Source organism: Eucyclogobius newberryi, unplaced genomic scaffold (genome assembly GCF_026437365.1).
Source record: "Eucyclogobius newberryi isolate DKJ021-1_F unplaced genomic scaffold, fEucNew1.0.hap1 SCAF_10, whole genome shotgun sequence".
Lineage (NCBI taxonomy): Eukaryota > Metazoa > Chordata > Actinopteri > Gobiiformes > Gobiidae > Eucyclogobius > Eucyclogobius newberryi.
Window position 1 is genome coordinate 29,224,860 of NW_027315724.1, and position 23,328 is coordinate 29,248,187.

General features: G+C 38.8%; 1 protein-coding gene across 5 annotated transcripts in view; it reads right to left on the bottom strand.

Annotated features, from left to right (window-relative positions):
- Positions 1 to 20,335, bottom strand: part of LOC140367364 (galactosylgalactosylxylosylprotein 3-beta-glucuronosyltransferase 1) — an 80,483-nt gene extending 60,148 nt beyond the window's left edge. For 2 of the 5 annotated variants that reach the window (XM_072453826.1, XM_072453807.1), the window contains exon 1: positions 19,895 to 20,334. The gene's annotated coding sequence lies outside the window, so the exon portion shown is untranslated. Of the gene's footprint in view, positions 1 to 19,894 lie in introns of all 5 variants that reach the window. The other 3 variants (XM_072453836.1, XM_072453843.1, XM_072453818.1) reach the window with 2 other exon arrangements.
- Between the last annotated feature and the right edge of the window lie 2,993 nt (positions 20,336 to 23,328).

Here is a 23,328-nt window from a genome sequence, read left to right on the forward strand (position 1 = left end):
TTATGAATTTCCAGACGTTTTCAATTAAACACGGAACGTCAGCGTTTCAAAAACTCTCCTCTGAGTCAACATACATTTTTCATCTGATATTGTATTGGTATATAATATGACACAGTTGTACTTGCAAATCTCATGCATATCAACTCAGCCAGCCATGTAATGATCAATGTATTGACTTCGGTCATCAGGCCGACCACAGCCTGTATTTCAAATTGCTAAATGAAGTAAATAAACCAAATTAGGTTCAAACTAATACAATGATACAATGAGTCTTAGTTTTTCTCTCAAATAATTGTAAACAGTTTCTAATTATTTGACCTGGCCTGGGATCAGCACAAAGAAACACAGCCTCAACTTGCACAACCCTTGTGATCATTTAGTACCATTTATTATTAGCTAAGACAGTGGTGTTAAAACCTTTCACACCAAGTACTACCTAAAACGTATTTAGCCTTCTGAGTATCACCAGATCAATACCATGCCTATAACTGGCCTAGACCAGGTCTAATCGAGGGCTAAACCAGGTCTAAAACAGTACTACACAATTGCTGAAGGAGAAAAATGTGGATAAAATTGATTGAAATAAAGTGACAAACTAAAGTGGAGTTTACACACTACCACGACCACCATCAGCTCAGAACTCTTCATTTACATTTGTCTATATGTCATCGTGAATATGCCAAGAACTTACATTATTTTGCTTGTCAGATTACATAAACTCCAATAAATAAATCAGATAAATCAGTTTCAAAGTTTCAAGACAGTATTTTTTTTCCCCAAAACACCAATTTTGACTTCATTCTCTTCTAGTAATGGTATTTGTATTTGAGTAACGCTTTTAACTACCCACCTCTGATTATCGGTGAAACAAATGCTTCGCAGATATGGATTGAAAAGACAAAATGTATTATCTTTTCCGTCAACAAGAACTACTAATCTGCCTCCTTGCGTGCGATTCGGTGCATTAATAACTACAGGCCGCGTTGCAACAGCCTCGACTTTAGAGTGGACACTGGGGTCATTATCGCAGCTTGTCACCGGTGAGGGCAGTGTGAATGAGATTGTATTGATCAGGCGGTTAGTAAAGCTTGGCGCAGTTGAATGTCTCCAGTGATGACGCTGTGTTGTTAAAATGAGTTTTATAATGGTGCACTGACCCGGCGATCAATAATGCATTTGAATGTCTGACACCTCTCTCCGTTTTTCCACAGTTTTGGTCCTTTGAAATTTAATCAAACACGGGGCTCTTTCCCGTCACAGGAGAACGCGGCGGTGAGCGTTACTTTGAGTCGAGTGGCTTTCAGAGCTGCCGCTGGAGCTTAACATCTGCTCCATGACTGCGGCGTATTATACAGATAAAACCTTATTAAATGCTTTAAAGAGGTTGCACCTGATTTTTACCGTCTTAAAAAAGGTGGAAAGCAGAACTAGTTCATTTTAAACTGTTCGATCGTCCTAATTATTCACCGTGATGAGTTTATAAAAGCTTTTCACAATAAACACGGAGAATAAAACACTGCAGACAGCACATAGCGTTATGATTTTGACCCCGATAGCTGCTTTTACAATTCATCTGTACCGGGGAAAGACAATATAATATGGCGTAGTTGCTTTAAGTGACTTTAACTTTCCACAATATCACAGAGTGTGGTCAAATACAAAAGGAAGACAGAGAGTTGATGCAAACCTTAAAATCAAATATTAAATGTCGATGTCGACATTTCAGTCTTTCTCACAAATAAACTTTATACTGCAGTGTCCCTTTTACTTTCAAATAGTTTGTTGTACTTTTTTAGCAAGATAAACAATTATAATGAGTGTGTTGTATAATCACGGTATTATTTATGAATATCTCTTCGCATCAATGGCTTTACAGAACACATTGTCTGAATGGTAGATGGCGGGGGCCCTCTTCATATAGTCCTAAGCAAAGGCATTGGAGTGACCTCATTAAAGAGATTTCTATTTATAAGCCGGAACAACATCTCCCTTTAGTTTCCTTTTTCAGCCACATTTGCACAGAGCCTTGAAAATGTTCACTTAAAGGTCACTGTACTTTGCTACGGGATTAAGGTTTTAAATTATGGATTCCAACCATTCTGGGAGCAAAGAGAAAGAGCTTAGCTTGTCACATAGACTTTATTTTAATCTGCAAACTTTCTGATTTAAGGTACTTAAGAGCATTGTGTATGTGTGAGTGCGCGAGTGTGTGCAAAACAAACTGCATTGTCAGTGTGTTTTATCAAATCAAATCAGTTTTATGATGCTTTTAATCCGTCACAAGGTATAAAGTGATATTTCTGCACTTTTGTGTTCACTCAAGTTTTGAGCGAGGCGAGACATTCAACACATACTCTTAAACCTTGGTGTCCGCTGCAGATTCATTGATGTCACACTATACTATACTATATTTAGGCTTGGCACTGGCCCAAAACGAACACTGACTTTTTAGACCAAACATTTCAATACCTCTCTTAATCTGAAGTAGAAACACTGTAATGAAGCAAAGCCGTCACTAAATGACTCATACCATGCCAGACGCTATCCCTCTTGCTAACGCGATCATAAACAAGCTCAAATACCACACAACAGGTTCCCCATACAAATGCATGAGGGGCCGACAGTGGGACGCCTGGCAGAGCGGCGCAGCAGGGCACACACGCACACACAGACGGGGAGCCACAGACACAGATGCACATATTAGACACAGCGGGGAGTCTGACGCAGAGCCCAGGTCCCGCTCATTACAAACAACGTGACACATCCCAGCACTGCTCCTCTGCCTCTCAGCGGGGTTAACAGGCTGATGCTAACCTCGCTCTCTTTATACTGCGCTGACATTTCCACTCGGCTCACCTGCCACAAGTTGAAAGTTCATTTACATTTACACCACAGAGCGTTGTAGGTGTTTTCGAACAGTCTGCAAATACAAGTAACAGCAAGGATGTAACTCCTCAGACTCACGTTAAATTGGTACATGGGACAGTAAAAGTACTTTGAGGAAAAACTAACCATGCTTAAATCCCATATATACTTAGTTCTATACGGACCACTTTGAGACTAAAATAAAGTGAGATTTGATGTTAGGCTGTAATGCAAATAGCAAATTGCTGTTCTATAATTGTCACTACAAACAATATACAGTCTTATTCTGCATAAAAACTGCTAAGACTGTATTTTAGAGCTGCACAAACATGAAATACAGGTGATTATTTTATTAGTTTGCCAGTTCATGAGCCAATTTGAGTTTTTTGTGACTGAACAAATACTTTGGACATGCACATCTGCCAGTCGGTTAAACACAAATCCAAGGTGTATTAAATAAGCGACTGACCACCGCCTTATGGACGTTTCCATGAGGAGGTTCAGCCCTGGTTGTAAGTTATAACATTGATCATCTTTTGCTGCACTTAATACACACAATTTCAACATTATGCAGAACTAAAACATGAGCCTCCACATAAAATCCATATCCATTACCGAAGCGTGCATCCTTTTCATTAGCAGGAGAGCGTGGCAGGAGTGTTATCGATTCCCATCCCTCTGCTCAACCTTCAATATAGTTTCAAAAGCATCTCAGATTTTGGACAGCACAGGTCAATTAGCAGTGATTATTATGACACACGGTGGACGCTTAATAAGAAGGAGTTTTATTTGATTCTATCTATGTGGGTGTGGATGGAAACTTTGATTAAATGAAAAAACACAAACCAATAATTGGATACACACTGAACAGTAAAGCTTACACAGTGATATTGGTAATACGAGTTGCACTGGTGATTATGTTATAGCAGTATTTTGGCCTATTGGTTAAAATAGTGGCAGCAGTAACATTGTAGAAGCATGGGTAGAAAATACAGCATTTCAATGACATTTATGATTATTATTATATTACTAAAATTGAGGTCACCTTTGAAAAAAAGGTCTCAATCTCAATGGGTTCTTATATTGGTTAAATAAAAGTGATTATATAAAACATGGAAGGCTTAAGTGTGTTTAATCTGTACATATGTTTCCTTTAGTGGAAAAGATGCACACGTTTTTGTTTGTTCTTTTTATTTTAAGCGAGCTGATGCCTCCCCATATCTCTCATTTAATTCTTTATTTGTGATTTCAATCATGACTTGCTGAAAAGTGTGTGTATATATTAATATTGTTCCATAACCGAACAGAAGTAGAAAAAGTAGTATTGGTAATCTCGTACCACTCTACAACTCCAAAAAACAAATTAATTTAGGATTTCAATTATAAAATGTTATTCTCCTTGGGCGTCAGGGAAGAAGGTTATTACAAAGAAACACAAACTGCACCAACAATCAGGGCCTGGACCGACATAACCTTCAAAAAATGTAAAAATTCAAGCTTCATTTGAAGGTGGGTGTTTTTGATAGACTTTGGACTTGATGGGGCTTGTACTCTGCTAAAAAAAAGTATCTTTTAATTGATTTCACTAGTTGTTTTGTGTTGCATGTACCGGTATTTGTATTTATTTATTTTGCTCTCTCCTTGTGTCTTGCTCCATGTTCTGTGTTTTGTGTGTTGAAAATTGAAAAAATATGAAATACAATTCTCCTTTAGCTCAGTTCAGTTCAGTTTCCAACTGACTTTCACAACAGCAGAGAAATTCAGAATTGATGAAGCACGCTACACATTGTACTCAATCTTCTTTCAGAAAAAATAACCAGAAAAGTAAAAAATAGCTAACCTTGAGTATCGTGAATAGTAGCTTGTAAATGCAATACTCTCTTTCTCCCCTTGGCTTTTATAGCTGCTTACTCCATATGAATAAGTTAATATAGAGGAAGGTTGAATTTGGTATTTGAGCTGCACATCTTTACTAGCTCATGATTAACGTTCAGGTGTCCTTTTGTCCTCTGTGCAAGAAAAGCTATAAACAGCCATTTCACGCAGTTTCTCCATTGCCGTCTCCACCTCGTTCCCCTGACTGATGGTTTGGCCCCGTGTCCTTTGTGGACCCAAGCAGACTTGAGCGACACAATCACAAAGCAATCAATTAAACAGGTCTCCTTTGAATGTCCTTCCTGTGAACGTGTTGTATTTTTGCTCCCTGAGATACTTTGCATTCATGCCGGACAATCATAATAATGTGAGGAGGTTTATCTTATTACTTCTGACTGAAAGATAATGGTATTGGCAAGTTTATATATATATTAGTAAAACAACTTAAATAATCCACTCAGAAATTCCGTTTTCACCTACCACCTATCCCTGCCCACATCCCTGTACTCAGTGATACGTCGGGTTTGACTACTCTACCCCTTCTCTCCCTACCAATAATTAAATACATAAAATAAGAGTATTTTTGAACCAATAAAAACATAATAAATGGTAAGTTTGTGAGACACTGTTTTTTTTTTTATTTACAGTGACAAATGGAAATGTAGTACCATTACAATATTTATTTTATCTTGGTCCAAACCTGGATACAAACAGAGATACTGTTGCATTGTATCAGTAATAACAGTAACAGTGCACAATATAAATTCACCGTTAACAGGAGCGATGTACCAGGTTGTAGAGCAAGTGCTATTTTCCAGTACCTGTAGTGCCTGGGCAGCTGATATTAAAGACTTTCTCATACTACGCAGCCTGTACATGTTGTTCTTTGTGAAGTTTCTCCATTTATCTTGTCTGCATACCACAGTCCTGGTGAAAGGCTAAAAGTTAATGGCCTTTAACATATCACTGTCAGTCAGACCCAGTTGTGGTTAGCCACTGTTCATGGTATAATTTGCTTTGTCATAACAGCTGAAGTGCTTTCCTTGGTCGATCACCCAACACACTTGTTTCTGTATTGGAGTTAAACAGCATTGACCTCTATCGAGCAAAGTAGTGGAGCAGAATGGAGGTGGGTAAATGATTTTGCCAATGTCATTGTCTATTTCTATGGTGAAAGGTAGATTAGAGTAAAACACACTTCGGTACTCGCACTTGTAATAGCAGCTATGAAAAGGATCATATCTGTGGGCTCACAGCAGGAGGATTCAGCGTGGACTTGTTAATATTTACCATATGCACCAGTAAAACATGTAGGTCAGGTTGGTCTCAGTTTGCCTCCGGATTAACCTTCCATCTGACACTGTAATTCAGTGTTGCTTTATATCCTCAATACTAACTATCTTTGTTCATATTTAGTCACCAGGACAAATATTATTCAATAAAACATATCTACGATTGTATTTAGCTTCGTTGCTTGATGGATCCTCTCCCGTCTGAGCCTCAGAAAACACTCGAATGTCCCAGTTTTGTGGTGTTATGAGCGCCGAGTTCAACTCACAATGTTCATTACCACTGTGTGCCTGCCGGGATGCTATCTCCCCAATATCATTTACTCTGCAGCCATTAGATGGAGCTTCAACTCAATTCTTGACGTGGGAAACGCCTGACTAATATAAAGTGATGTGTGCTTTTTGCAGATCTTTTTTTCTAAAACATGAGATGTCAAAGCAAGATCATGTTTAAAGGAAATTAACAGTACAAATAAAGTATAATATGTGTCCTTTAAAAGCCCTGCACCCAATTATGAATCATGAGTGAAGGACATGATTCAGTCCACTTATTCCTTTATCACACTCCAAGGCTGCACTATGATTTAATAGTAATAATTAATAATAATAACTGCATGGGACAGTACAACTACATTTTTCATGCAGAAAGTGTGCCTGAATGGGAAAAAAAATGGTAATTACACAGATAAAATAAAGACTTAAATGCTTATTTCATCTTTTTTTCCCCCACACTGGAGGTGCAAAGCGTGTTTTGTTGAAGAAATAAAAGCCAAGTACAAGGCCTTCGACACCTCACTCCTCAGCCCTTTCCTCCGATAACAGAAGCTTGGTCTGTTTCGTAGCTTTTTAAAGATGAGCGTGTGAATGTAGCCATCGCGCACAGCTGCGTACGGCCCTGTGGCATGATTCCTCCCCGGCTCAATCGATTCAGGCTCTGTTTATCTCATTAGCTTGTAGCGTGTAATCAATCACACAAGGGCATTCGTTTCAGGGCTCCGACCCAGACCGTGATATACAGTAACTGGGCTCCTATCCGCCCGCTGCACATTGTGTTGTCTGCCGTTATCTTTAGCATTGGCAGTACACAGCGCCGCATGTAATCACAGAGCCTCTTGGCGTTCATTCAAATGATCCTGTTTCAATACCGATAAGAGATCCAAGACAAAAGACATGTGTGCTGCAAGCATGTGGAATAGAATATTACCTACAGAGAAAATATTATTGTCTTTGCTTACAAAACTATTTACATAAAATATCTATTCTTAACGCTGTGATGAGCAGCTACAGATGATAGGAACAATCAAAGAAAATCCTTTTTTAATAGGAGCGTTTCATCTAGCTAAATAAATAATAACTTTTCACATCATTTTGGGTCATAGACTTCTGTTCGACCATTAGGGTTTGCAATGAGGCAGAGAGTACTCTTGCTGTTAACCAAAGACGTGTTGTCAGTACAGAAGACCACCTGAGTGAGTAAATGCTACCTCTGCCAATTTCCCTGAGCCGTTTTGATGGCCACGCAGCACTCGAGATAACCACTCTGGGTACAAATCCACCATCACACAGTATAAACAATTATTACTGGTGAGACAGACCTGCAGCATGTGTTATTACACAACAGTCACTGCTCTGAAGACTTTAAAGTACTCATTTGAACATAACTGCTTTGTTCCGCACACACACATAAGACATAAGACTATTAACATGCCCTTAACATGGTGAGAAAGTGTATATAATGAAGTAAATTCATTTATTATTAAGACAAATATGGTATGGAATGTTAAAATTGTGTTTTTATTTGAAGGTTGGAAGAATTGCCGGAAGGTTGGAAGAATTGTCCATTTTCTATTGGGGCCGAGTTAATGGTCACTGGCAGAGCTGAATTGATGCTATGTCTGTCCCTGGATGGGCGGTAAAAGACAATGTTCACAATATAAATGTAACATTTAACAAGCAAAGGCAAGACATTTCATTAGTGATTACATATCAGACTTCTTCCTTTTACAATTTTTATTAGACACAAATACAGCCACAATTGGTCAATAAAAAATGAATGATTCCAAAAACAATGCAAGCATGTATTTGTACGGTGGGGACGAAGATGGAATATAAGTCAATTTAAATGCTATTCCTTATTCAAAGGCGAAGTAGAGAGGTCAAAGTATTGAACTATGTCTTTTCCATTATGCATCAAAACTAATTGCCCAGTGAATAGGAGTGAACAGAAGTGTTTGTCTGTCTTCTGCCCTATTAACAGCAATAGTCCAAGTGAAGTCAGATGGGAGAGACAAGCAGAGGAGCTGTAGCCCGCGGGGCAGCATGTTGTCGCCCTGAGGACTGCATATGTAAACGTGCATATCAAAGCTGCTTATTCAAATTAAGGACAGAGAGGGACACTGCTGAAAAACTACTGCAGTTTTAATATTATTATAAGTTTAATCTGTGTTCACTTCATTATCCACCTTTTACTTTCAAATTCACGCCATCTTAAGTCTGTGAAGAGATTAAGACTACCAACTGTAAAATCGCTTTATTTTTCAATCCCCAATTTGTGGTTGTGTCTGCGTTAATTAACTTGTATAGGGATCAGCGTAGCAAAGGAACACTGAAGCTGAGAAATTCAGGCAGCTCACTTCTCCTAATAGTATTAATTAAAATGCAAGGCTGACGGTAGGGTCTGCACCAGGATAAGAAGGGATACCAAACCTACCAAAGTCTGCAGCATTTTAATGACTAGTTCCAGCAAGATATGCCATTGCACCACCAGCGAAGCACAAGCTTGCAGGTTTTTCTATGTATTTGTCGAGTAACAACATACGTGAAATGGAATATACGATGTGCTCAGTTATTTGCTGAAGAACATTCCAGGTAAAGCAATAACATCTCAGACAAGCAGGTGGAAAAGCTCTACCAGAAAAAGTCACATAGTGCATTTTTAAATACATCTCTAATGTACTGTACAATAATTTAGTTTCGTTATTGCTAATAATCATAATCAAAGGCTTTGTAGGACACCACTATGTAACGTTTTGGAAGTGTAACCTCATCTGCACGATTCAATGTAAATAGAAAGATAAACCATTCTTTTTTCTCCATGGATATTGATGCGATACTATGGAATAACATAGCCAAAGGAACAACATTTCTATGGAGACATGTTCATGTAAGAGTCAGGTTTGTGGAGGTGGAAGCCCACTCACAGTAAGGACACAAAAACAGGATTTTAGTTTTGTGTATATTTTGACTAATACCTGTACTGGGGCTGTGAGGTTGCCAGAAATTCATCGTCTCCCTTGAACAAACCATGAATCCTGTGATATAATATTGCTTACCCTCTGTTAATAATAAGACATTATTTGTTTGCACACACTTGTTACTTCATAAACTTGGTTATTGCAGTTCAAATAAGTGTCTCTTAGTAAGTGCCCTTAAAAGCATTAACATCAAGCACATTTTTACAACTGCTCCTCTGATCTTATCACTGATCTTAACAGCTTACTCAATGTGGGGTTTCAATATATGAGGAAGGGACAGAGGAGAATAAAATGGCTATAAAACTGAAATGAGATAATAGCGCACTATTCATAAAATCTGGCCATACATAATTCCTAAATTAGTCCTAGTTTAGACTTTTTGACCAAATGCGAACAAATAAAAGATAGAACTCTGTGTTTTCAGTAAATTATTATTTTTGCATTATACTTCATATATATCATATATATCTATTGAATTATGTTTTATGTAATTCTAAAAGCATTCTAAATGCAACTAACTAACTAGTGTGTCTCAAAATGCACAAATGCAGATATACAGGTTGTTCATAACAACTCACTTCAACAATATTTTATGTAGCACCATATCGCCAAAGTATATTCCTAGTTTGTGAATGTTGTTGAGTAAAGCTTGTTCTGATTGTGATTCTGGGTTAACCGCTCTATCAGACGTCCTTGAATTTCTCTGGGTGGCAAACGGAAGTGGCTCAGCTCTCCCCGGTGTCTCTAATCTGTTTAAACAGCCCCACAATAACTTCAGACTGACTTCAGCGCTCACTGAAGAGAGACCTTGGAAAAACTGTGAAAAGAAATATCTTTCTCTAAAGACTTGTGACACATATTCAGCTCCTTCTGATAGATTCAAAGAGCAGTGCCATTGTGGGAAATGAAAACGCTCACAAGTGAGAGCAGCAGCACACCTATGCACACAACACAGCATCTCAAAAAGCAAGAGGGAAGGTTACTACATAGTTTTTGTCCTTTCAGAGTAAATGTTCTAAAATGTACTATACTGGTTCTATGACCTCAGAAATGGAAAAATAAAAAACTCAAAAAGTGAGTTTAAAGTGGAGTTGCAGGACTTAAGTATTCGTGGATTGGGTAATTGTTGTCCTTGTGGTTTAACGGGGCACTAACTTTTCTGACATTTGAGGGTAGACCACTTGCTTATATCATGGAGATGTTACCTCTTTGCCTGGAATCTTCTACAGTATGAAATTAAATTGGCGATTTGAGAACTCAAATCGCCGATTTGATACAACACACACGTGCGTTTGTTTATTAGCGCGATGGATCGCATCGCATCTCTCGTCTCCCGTAGATTTCCGTCTTCTTCTGAGTCAGCTCGAACTGTCTTTCTCCATCTTCATTTTGTCCCGTACACTGAGGGAACTATATTATGATAGATCAATGCGCTTAGACACGTGGAAACGTGCTGCTCGTGGGGACGAGCCGCACGCGGCTGCAGGTGAGCGGTAGGTGCGTTTTATGATTGATACGTGGCAGGACTAATCGGCAGTCCACGCCACGAGGAAATAAGACTCAGATTTGGGTCAAAAAAATCATCCTCTCCATCTTTAACTGTTGTTTTATTTACAATGACAATCTGCTCAAGATGCAGCAGCACAAAGAACAGAGCAACCGTTTTCCACATTGCTATTCAATTTGAAGTTGAAACAGTTAAAAGTATTGCTTGGCTTGTGAATAGTATTTATTTATTTTTTCTTACAAAGCACTTTACCCAGATCCAGCCCACAAATGTCCCCAACACTTCCTGGGGATATAGGTCAGTGTTTTGTCAGAATCATTACATCCACCAAAATGGGACAAAGTCTGCTCTGCCTCACATGTGACAAAGGACACTCAAGACACACATTTATATTACAATAAATGTACATTTCTTTTTTTTTCATTAAGTCACATTTTCACATGTTTTCCTATTACTTTACTATGTATTTGTATTTAACTGTTATAATTTTTTTACAGCAATAAATAGAAATACACTGAATATAATACCGCCCCTTTACTTCTGTTTATTACTTGTGCATAGACCTAAATCACGAGAGCATCCTTGATACATAGGGCTATTTTGGGACCGTCCTACATCTTGTTAATGATTTTGGAGATGACATTCAGTGCGATGCAGCTGGTTTAAAGATACAGAGAGCCTCGGCTAATAGGCAGGTTCCTTCATTAGCCGGTGTATAGTCGATGGACTATCGTTGGAGGATAATGAACACGACGGCTTATCAGGCGATGCTATCCCTCCCTGTTGCAGGTTTGGTCAGTTATTTCTAAAACTGAGGGATTTACGGCAAACTCCAGGGATTTTCTGAAGAGGGTAATTGAGAAAGGCTTGTTTGTCTCCAATACTGGGATGTGTGGTTATTGGGGTTAGCAATTGTTGAGATGGGCTGCAATTACAGTAACGTAACAGGAGCTGCAGCAGTTCATAATAATAAAAGAGTAATAGGGGATTTGCAGGTTGGCCGAATTAATTTGTTTTTAATGGTTGATTTCAGTTTGGCGTATGTCTGGGTAGATTTGAGCCATTTTTTTAAATTGTCTTCCTCTCTTTATTTTAAAACGTGGAATGTTTTGCTTGATTTCATGTTTCAACGTATGCTGTGACCTTTTACACAGTGTGATTGGGGTGTTTCAGTCACTCGTTCCCCTCTAAAGTCAGATAATTGTGATACTGTTGGAGCCAGTGCCACTATAGAGCAGTAGGCTGTAGTGTCAGCTCACATTATCATCATTATCAGTGAGTGAGAGTGACATGATAAAGGCAGCCCGGTGTCATTACGAGCACTGATGGTCACAAGCTACTGACTCCACTGTCAGCAGCACTGTACAGCGGGTATGTGCTGTCTCCCAATGCGCAGATCAACCTCACTCTAAAGACAGACCCCGCTGATTACAAGCTAAGCTCATTTCACCATAAAGGACAGCAGGCTGCTCCCGTTTTGTGCCTTATGCAATTGTAACGCTCAGAAAATGTCTGATAGGAGAGAGAATAGGGAGTTTTCTATTCTGGGTGGCTGTGTGTGGCAGAACAAGCTCTGACAGTGGGGGAGGGAGAGCTAAAGGCCGGTTGCATTGTTTTAGCCCATAGACACTAACTGTTGTGTAACTGTGTGCGAGGCTGGGGACATATAGAGTGCATTCACACTTCAGCAGCATCTCTGCTCTCACTCTCATTTCCAGCTGGACTCATGAAAATGAACACAACTGATACCAGACTGCCAGCTGTCCCTAATTCTGCCTGTTTTCTAACAGTGCTCCATTGCCCCTAGGGCCTGTGGGTAACCACTAATACGTATAATGGGATTATGACCAAAATTCATTAAGAAAAATAGCGAGTTGAAAAAAACACTGCAGGGTTACCAATTGAAACGGAAAAACAGTATTACAAGCTTTGTGCGTAAATCCCTTAAGAAATTAACCCTATTTATTAATATAGATCATTAGTTTGTAAAAGCTGTTAAAGGTGAAACTAGTGAAGAAAATCTCATAAAAATAACTCCTGAAAATCTGCAAAAAACATTTACATAATATAACTGCCTGACTTTATGAGAAGACAGGCAATAAAAAACAAGGGGGATTTTGAGTAAGTAACAAATACAATTCACTAATACACAAAAGCACAAGGCTGAATCGGACAACTGTGAATTGAACGTACATCTCTGTTAGTTGAGACTGAGACGTCTCACTGAATGCTCCACTGACCCATCTGCACTGCAACTGTTGTACCCTTTGGCATTTAACTCTTCTGAAGGGAGGGCAGTGCTGGGGACACACACAGCTAAGTCCAGGACCATCACAGGACACTAATGAGACTGGATCAGACCTGTCCTAATAGGTAGCATGGCTGATTTTAAGAGCCCTATAGAGCGTAATCCATAGAGATACTGACACACACTGTAAGACTGTCCTTAGGTGTCGTTTTCCCATAACTTTGCCTGTGAGCTATTCATTAAACAGGCCAAGTGCCCACGATGATTTAAGCTGCTGCCGCCAGGACCGCCCCAGGCCACAGTCCAACGCTGTCATCACATATTCCCATGATTTAGGTTTCAGATTTATTCTTTAAGCTGCTCCGCTATTAATGGCTCGAGCATAGAGCACAGAGCCAGGGCAGATTTATGTTGAATATAATAAACAATCTTCAGCATTTATTGCAGAAGGAACAGTCATTTTTCGATAGATGAATTTTCAAACAAAGGAGTGGTATAGGAAAGGAAAATGCACTTGTCTGTGGTTGTGGTAATCACTAGCTCCATGCATCTTTCTTAGAATCTTTCTTTACACGTGTGGCTTCAAACAGGCATAACTTTAAGGATATAAATGCTATTTCTATGTACTTTACAGCTACTTTGAGGTGAAGGGAATCACAGTATCTTCTTATCATAATATGTTCGGCAATTTTGACAGAAAGTTACAAATTATGACGGCTAAATCTGCAATTCTGGTAGGACGTTGCTTGTTTGGTAAGATTTTAATAGACTTAAAACAAAACCTTGGTATTTCATCTATTTCTGAAATGTATATCCAGTCGTATTTACGGTACATATTCATATTAGATCTTGTGGAATACAATGTTCATTTGTTACCTTGCTTATTGGCGTATTCCACACCATTAAATACAAACAAATGATTCCAAAACCCAGAAGGTCCCGTCCACAGCTGAGCTCCAGAATCAACAAAAGCGAGATGAACCGTGGTCACAACCTCCCCGCAGCAAAATGTACATTCTTGACCCAACATTTTTGAAACCACAAACAAAACACGGTAAAGCCTGAAACGTTTATGAGATATGAAAAGCCAGGAAAGACCAACTTATTAAGAAACCCAAATCTTTCCCATTTGCTTTCGGCATTATTTCTACAATAACAATGACACAAAAAGATGATCTGTTCCTTGTCGTATTCTCAACTCTACCGCTTCACCTCTGTGTTGCCCGGGGCCCAACAGCTGCACTGCTCAATCAGAGAGAGTCGGACTGTCTTCAAAGGGAAACCTGCAGCACTCAGAGAACAGACATCAAACATACAACATACAATTAATTTTGACCATAGGAGCACTGTTGGAAAAGCAAATATCCACCACGAGTGTACGTTGTGGCGGTTTACATGCACCCATAAGTTGCCCCTTTGTTTCAGTCGCTCTCCCATCTTGTCAGTAGCACTCAAAACACACAGGCCAACTACAGTCGTCGTGTCTCGTCGGCTTTTGTCCGCATTATTATAGAGAGCAGGCATGCGTGAAATGGTAACGCTGATGAACATGTGTGCCTCGCATATTCACGGGAAACATCTGCACACCCAGCCATGCATACGGAAACTATGAATGTATAAATTAACAACAGCTGTAACTATCGCGTGCCAACTGGATTAACAATGCATGTTATTTTGTTTTATTAAGGTGGTTTCGATGTCATGGCGGTGTAAATGTTATTAAAGTATCTTTGGACGCATCCATGTTTGAACTGTATTCCCAGGGACATCAAATTTGGAGAATCTCTGTGAGAAGAGGTAAGTAGAGTTGTAAGTATGTATGCTTTTTAATTACATATTTAGAGAATGTTTAAAAAAAAAAAAAAAAAGATCATGCAGCGTTCTTGTGTGATGTAAACTTGAGTGATGAATTGCAAAATATCAAGTTGGCTTCATATGTGAATGTTGTTTTTGGAATATTGATTATTCATTTATAGTACAAAAATAAGGATATAAAGTGATATTTCTGTACTTTTGTCAGAAATTTAACAGCCATTTCACATTCCCTAATAATTAAATCTCAATTAAATCGTTTGAATACATGTTTTAACACTTTTCTGTTGGATTGACATAATATTGTCAGGATACTCCAAAAAATAACGAGATTCACATTTTTGTCAATATTGAAACACCCTTTCAGAGAACAGGAACATAACATTTGGGTCGGCACAAACAGGACATGACAAAACGTTAAACAAATCATGTTTTTTTGTTTGAAGAAAATTGTTTTTAAGGTACTCCAAAAAATAACGAGATTCACATTTTTGTCAATATTGAAACACCCTTTCAGAGAACAGGAACATAACATTTGGGTCGGCACAAACAGGACATGACAAAACGTTAAACAAATCATGTTTTTTTGTTTGAAGAAAATTGTTTTTAAGGTACTAAAAAAAGAGAAAATGCAGCCAGGTAAAACTAAAAAACTTAGGAATTGTGTGTGGAAATTGCCTTGAATGTAGAGTTAGATAGACTTTATTGAAGAAAAATGACTTGGACACAGTTGTTCACACATTGCAATATAATTACCAGATTTAAAAAATGGTGGTGAGAAAATATAAAATGACTTAAGTAGCAAAAAGACAAGTCATATAAGGCAAAAATAAGTATAAAAGTAAGAATAGCATAAAAGGAGTAAAATTATATATCTAAATGGGTATATGTACTGTAATATATATATATATATATATATATATATATATATATATATATATATATATATATATATATATATATATATATATATATATATATATGTATATAGTATATGGACTGCACAATATCGGTTTCTTTGGTTGGCTTCATATATCATTTCCTGAATTATTTTTACAGTTGTGAAACTAAACCTCCCAGTTACAAGCCCTGATCCACTGGCACCTTGCATCGCACAGCATCAAGCCAGGATTTCTGTGTGCGTTTGTGTGCTTTGTGTGGTCCTGGGGAATGAAGTGACACGCCGTCCGCTCCTGTAAATGAGACCCGCCTGCTATTTGCTGACCAAGCCCGAAACAGCAGAAACTAAATATACACTTGATCAGTAAGTGCAAAGCCACAGGAGCGTGAGCCAACACCTTTGTGAGAAACAGCTGGAGAAACACTTGCCTGCTTACTATCTGTGTACTGTATGTACTTCAGACATAACAAGATACCTCCACTTCTAAATACTGTCAGTGTAGCTATGAAGACTTTATATTTTACACATATTTGCACAGTATATCGTATCAATATCACAATGTTGGCCGACCCAATAATCAATATCGCACCAAACTAAACATATTGAAATAACAGGATCCATGAATGTGCTTAATCAGTCTAAATTGACCTTGATTTTGTCTAGTTTTTTCTTATCTTTTAAGTTTTTATTTTGACTCATACATTAAGAACATGGCTTGACACGTTGCGTATCGTGAGTTTGATTCCAGGCCATTTGCCTAATGCCTGCACACTCTCTCGCCTTTTCCCACTAACAGTAGCAGAATTAAGCTATCAGAATTAAGCTTTCGGGCCAGAAAAAAATTGTTTTATAATATATATATATATATATATATATATATATTCCTTTCTTGTTTTTGATTGCATGGACACTAATCCAGCTACCTGTACGTTATTGTGTAGAGAGATGCCTTGACAAGTTAATTTCTCCACTGTCAGATCAATAAAGTATTTTTTTCTTTATCTTATCCAACATGTACAGAATAATTCATGGGCAGGGCATTTAATGTGGCTGGCAGAAAGCATATAATTGCAAAGAGGAAAAATAACACATCTGGCACTGTTACAACATTGTACAGTCAAAAATGGTCAATAATTCAAAAATCAACATTTATACATTTATATGACACTATAATCCTAATGGATTCACAGACTGAATTTAAACAGTATAAACTGAAGAAAAAAATCAATAAAACTAACAAAACCAAGAATTGTTTTGAAAACTAATTATCTGCAAGGTTATGAAATAAAGCATGTTTGAATGCATTTGCCTTACTTTTCTCATTAATTTGCTGGCTGCAATTTTTATAAACAATTTACTTAACACGTTCAGGATTTTGGATGATAAATGACGTTAAATACCAAGAGGAAACAACAACCAAATGTTTAATCTACTGTATAATACGCAAATGAAATGTATTTGTTTTCATTATGCATTAGTGTAAATAGGCATAATTTCTGCACGTAACAAAATCTTGCACATCACTCATCTTGGTGAAATATAATTTAGTAGTTAGGAAGTTGGGAAGAAAAACAGCATGCACCCACTAATAATGCCTGATGTCACTGGGGTGTCGCTGGGGTGTCACTGGGGTGTCACTGGGGTGTCGCTGGGGTGTCACTGGGGTGTCGCTGGGGTGTCACTGGGGTGTCACTGGGGTGTCACTGGTCTAACTCCAGAGCAGTCAGAACTTCCAGGGAGGGTCCAGTCTCTTGGCACATGAGCAAGAACAGAGGACTTAAACCCTTGGCAGCAAAGACACATTGTGCAAAATGTTCCAGTACGATGCTTGGTCACTAACAAAATACAAATAAACACTGGTGACACCAACAATTCCCTCAATATAAAATTACACAAGCAAATAGCCAAATAATCAGCATTTAAGAGTTAGAAAAGATTTATTGCCATTATCAATGAAAATAGGAAAAAAAAGGAACTTGCATCTGCTGCTAGTGTTGTCACAACATTTCAAACTCAGTTTCGATACCAAGGAATATACTCAATTCTATATACCTATTTTGATACCACAATATTGACAAGCTTTTAGACCAGGGTCACTAATGAACATTCACCGAGGTCCAGTTTGAGAACATTTCCTCAAGCCAGGTTCCGGAACCCGGAACTTCACGCCGTCTCTTTTATGATAATTTTATCTTAGAATATAAAGAGGATTATAATAGGCCTAGCTATTTTTTACGAAATGAAATAGCTTGATGATGTTTTTAATTGAATACATTAATTTTTTAAGAATACAAAGCTGACGTGTGCTGGGGAGCAGGATTCTGACTTTCCTTTACTCAAACCTTCGCTGAACGCAGCGATGTGATTGGCTGATTGGCGTTACATGCAAAAACCTTTCCACTTTCCTCAGGAGCGCTTTGCTGTGAGTGAAAGTGGAATTGTTTTACGGATGGATCAAATGCAGTGGACAAATTTCCCTATGGGGACAATAAAGTGTACGAGGAGCTGCATGCTGCAGTGCACACATACAGCAGCATGTCTGTCTGTTCGGTCCTCTCGTTGCTCTAATGAGTGGAAAAGTTGAGTATGGTAAAGCGAACTCTCTCATCAGTCTGCACTTCTTTACAGACATTAGGACACTGTAAACGCTTTCTCCAGCCGTGCTGTGATCTGATGCACAGTAGAGTAGCTCTGCTCTGACTCGTGCGGGTCGGGACAGGTGAAGAAATTATCATTTTGTAATGTGGCGAGTTGAGGCTCATGCCCAGTGACCATGGTCTCCTCTCATGAGAACCTTTGCATTCATTAATTTCCTTTTTGGACAAAAAAATGTCTCCATAAATATGAGTCTGCTCCTCTCTGAACTGGGCTCCTGCGTTAGGAGCAAGCAACTGTTAAAAGTTGCAAGAGGGAGAAAGAGCCGGTTGAGAATACAAAGGATTGATGCAAAGTCCCAGTTAAATTTAAATTAAATTAGTCTGAAACATTTTCTTAAAACGTAAGAGGTTCAGGTCCGAACAAGACTGTGCTTGGGACCGGATCTGGACCGGAGTCCACGTATTGGTGACCTGGGTTTTAGACAATAGACTGACATTTTCAACACAACATATTTGTGCTTTATTTATCTTATAGAAGTATCAGAACTTCTATAAGAACACTATATTTGTTACGGATTAGGGTTAGAAAAAAGTAAGATTTTGTACTTATTGATACTTAGTTTAGATTCTAGTTTTGGTATTGATTAGTACCTGATTCTGGATACTTTTGACAGGCCTACCCGCTATTATGGTAGAGCTGTCCACTTAGAGAAGTGTTGCTCAAGAATGAATGCCCCAAGATACAAATTAATAATCAAAGTATTGAAAATATATATGAATTTCAGCTTTCCATTAGTTTTAGAATTATTTTGTTAGCATTTGACTTCACAGTGATATTAGACAATATTCAATTTTTTTATGTTGAAAATGACACTCAATTGTGTAAAAAAAAAAAAAGGAATGTGTTTGTGTATAGAGACTAGTGCCTTTTCCCCAGTACCTAAATTGAGTTGGAAATGTACGATGGGTGGCAGAGAGACAAGCGTCCGGAAGAAAAAGCTATCAGTTAACTCCCAATCCTTTCGTCAATAAAAATGCTGCTTTTATTGTTTACTTGAGCAGACAAGTTGTTATTTTCTGTCTGAGAGCTGCTGTATGGCTCCCAAGGGTCACCAGTAAAAGTGGTCTGTCTGACAAGAGAAAACCTAAGAGTTGCCTCTGCTATCTTCCAGCATCAATTTCTTCACACATTTACAGACAATCACAAAAATCTGCATGTCACTTGTGTAATACAATCTCTGCCGTGTCCTTTCAGCTATCGCACCAGCCACATGCTCATCATTGGGATTATCTGCACTTCTTTCTTCATCACTCAGGCTCAATCCAGCACTGCATAGCTCCTCTCCTCATCTACACTGCCACTGCTGCTCTGTAAACATGGACCAAGGGTTTGACAAAGATGGCAATCTCCCCTAGCGCTGCCCTAATCATGATCAGCATAGAAATTGGTTCATCTCATGTGCAGAGCGGCTTGTGTTGTTTCAAGTGATGTTTATCTGCTATCCAATCACAGTTAAACTAACAAAAGTGAATGCATTGTTCTCACCTGATTTGGAGACTTAACTGCTTGACTCTTATTCCACGGCACGCAGTAAAAACGTCCCCATTCATTCCAGAAATCCTGGTTTTGTCCCTCGCTCTACGTCCCTCCTCTCCTCTCCTCTCGCTTGTCCCTTGTCAAAAGAAGAGAGGCAGCGTTCAAAGCGTCCCTTTGTTTTATGCTATAGCTGACAGCCGCCTTCATGCCTCAGATGATGGGGTGAAAAAAAAAAGGACCGGAGAATAAAGCATGCTGGTTCCCCTCTCTCCTCTCCTCAGACTAGTAAGTGTTTATGTGTCGTAGCCTCCTCCCTCCCTTTCTCTCCTCGTCTCGTGTCCTACTCCGCTTCACCCGCCGCGGCTTGCTGCCACGGTCATGACGGCGGGATCGGGTCTACGCGTGCGGCGACATCTGCGAATGTGCTTATGTTTGAGGAGGGTGGTAGGGGGGACTAAAGTAGCCTCTTAGCTGAGATTGAGACCACCCCCTCCTCCCCTTTTAGAGATGGGCTTTCTAATGGCATGTACCATCAACGCCGGCAGCAGGGTGGGCTGCAGCATCGAGCATCGGCGAGTGAGGCAGAGGGAAAGGAGGTGTTGGTGTGGATAAAATAACTAGGGGACACAATAGAAGTCACCTCAGCGCTCGCTTATGTGATGCAATGCTTCATGACATGTGCTGTGTGAGTGCCGCTACGTAGAGGTGACCGTAAATCAATATAATGACGCAGTAAAGGGCACATCTCAATTATGATTCATTCATTTTTTTACAGCTGGTTAAATTACTGCAAGGGCTTTAGCTGTAAAAAAATAAAAAATAAAAAAAATAACATGGCAGAGTTGGGTCAATAATATAATCAGATTAATTAAAGTTACCAATGACTGATGAAATGTCCCTAAATGTCTATTATAAGAAAAGTAGATAAAAAATGGTATAAATGAAAGCCTATCTGCTCTTTGAGACAGTTTCTTGCCTTGATTGAAGAGTGACATCTGAATTTCTGCAAAAAGGGAAATTTACAGTGGCTTTTTCCTCACATGCATATGATTATTATTTGTTTTCTTGACCTTTGGGATTATTTAAATGACCTGCAAATCTGCTACGAGTAAGCAAAGAGATCATGATTAGAGAGAAAGCAGATGATTTCGCTGATTACGCAGCATCACGCAGCAACAACAGAAAACCAGGAAAGCAAACAAAAGGCAACCATAACTAGTAGTTTCATGTAATACTTGGGGTAAATACGTGTTCAGTCGTATCCATATGTAAAAGAGAAGTGCCTGTGATTCAGAAATACAGTTGTGAATCAAAACATGTAGTGACAATGAATGGTTGTATATCATTTACAGTATGTTGGTTAGAACTATGACCCTCAAGCCAGAGTTCCTCAAACCCACCTCAAGTTCACAGCAGCTCGGAAATGCTCCGGTAACTCAGACAGGAACGAAGCAGAGGATGAAAGAGCAACTGAAGCAACGGCTGAACTCTAACAAGTGAACAAATGTGATGATTTTGTCGATTAGCCCACGGATTCAATTCCATTTTCCCCCAATTAAATTCTCAGCCAGAACAGACTGAGTTAATTTAATAAACGACACGGCATACTAAACTCGCAGTGGTGAGCTTCCCTAATCCACGCCAGTTCCCTTCATGCTCCTTGAATATGTGCATGGTAGACATTTTTCCTCCATGACAAAGACGATTAAATGGCGCAGCCTGGACATACGCACAATACTGTATGACAAGCACATATGTTGTTTTTGGCAGCTGTGAATCATTCCTGGACGAGCTCCATTTGTATCACTCTCTGTGGTTTCTTACACGTGACACAAATTGAACAAGAAGAAAACTGGTATCGTACCAGGCACACAGATGGTTATGTTCTGCAGTGTATCTTTGTTGATTGACGGACAGAGCCCATACCTCTTTATTCTTCCAACACATTTCCATCACCTCCAGGAAGTGCATCATGTAATTTCAGGCTTGAATGAATAAAGGGCCAGTGTGCGGTGGAGGTGAGACAGCGTCTGGTCTCCGGCTGAAAAACACCACCGCGGCCAGTGGCTGCACCCCCGGGAGGCCACAGGGAGAGAGCCAAGAACCCAGGGAGCGGTGATGCCAACCAACCAACCAACCAGCTGATCGATGCTATGAAGAAACAACACAGAAATAGAACTGCATTAGTGTTGTTTTAATTCCTCTGAGTCGCATTAAACACCTTGTATTACATTGACTTCATCTATTTATTCCTTAAACATGCACTGCATCATTTTTCCCGGTGGTTTGTTTGTCTTCGTGGATGATGTCATTGCTTTGCTTGGAATGTTCCACAGTATGGTATTAAATAGAGCGGTGTCCATGGAAACAAGAAGGGGACTACACTCGAATTAAGCATCTGTGGAGACGCTCACAGAATGGTTTCAAAGTGATGATTTCCCTAAACTGAGTAGGAATCGTTTGCACTCGAACTGAAACTGTTCCAAAATCAGGTATCGTCAATGTACAGGTACTGAAAACACATCAAACTGTAACATTTGAGTAAATACTAAAATATGAACAAAAATATGTCAGAACATGTTGGTCTAAACCACAATGTTGGATGATCAGTTAATTGTAGAGGACCTTTTATCACCTAAATAATTGTAGCTTTTGTGATTTCGACCATTCAAATTGTGATTTCCATTCTACTGCAAATAAGTAGTTCTACATTTTGATTGTGTACTGAAAAATCCTTATCTTGCTGTTTTTTTGACCCATCACAGTTTTGTCAAAAATACATTACATTCTAATCCTTGCCCATTTTTATTGCTTACCACATTTAATTCCAGGCATGATGACAATCCGTAAGGCGGAATCACTCGGGGAAGAGGCCTCTGATGGTTTCGCAAAGACCTGCTATATTTCGATGCTATGTGAGATGTGATATTTTGAGCAGAGTTTCCACATGGTGGACTGCGCTAAATCAAAAATATGACAGGGAAACGTCTGCCCAAAGTTGTGCACAGAACTGGAAAAGTATCTCAAATTTTATATAAAACTTCTGATTTGAAAGGTAAAAACACAAAAGTGAGTTGACTGAATGAACAAGCTAAAAGAAATGTGAGAGAAAAAAAAGCTAAGAAAGCTAATTACTTGAACCTTACAATTAATGATAATTCATAACGAGTGAAAACTCTTGTATTGCTACTTTTCCCCACCCAAAAATGATATGATGTGCCATTTTGTGCTTGATATGTATTGAATATAAAGTGTACTTTTGTGTGCTTAAAGGACAAATAGTATGCATTATTTGTATTGATTTGTGCTCTTACTTTTACTTTGGGAAAAAAATAAAAATAAATTATAACCAAGAGAAGTTTGATTTTGTTCTAAATGACCATTGAACTCCTCTGTTTCACACGCACCACGGAAATGAACGCATCTGTTTGCACGGTTTTGAG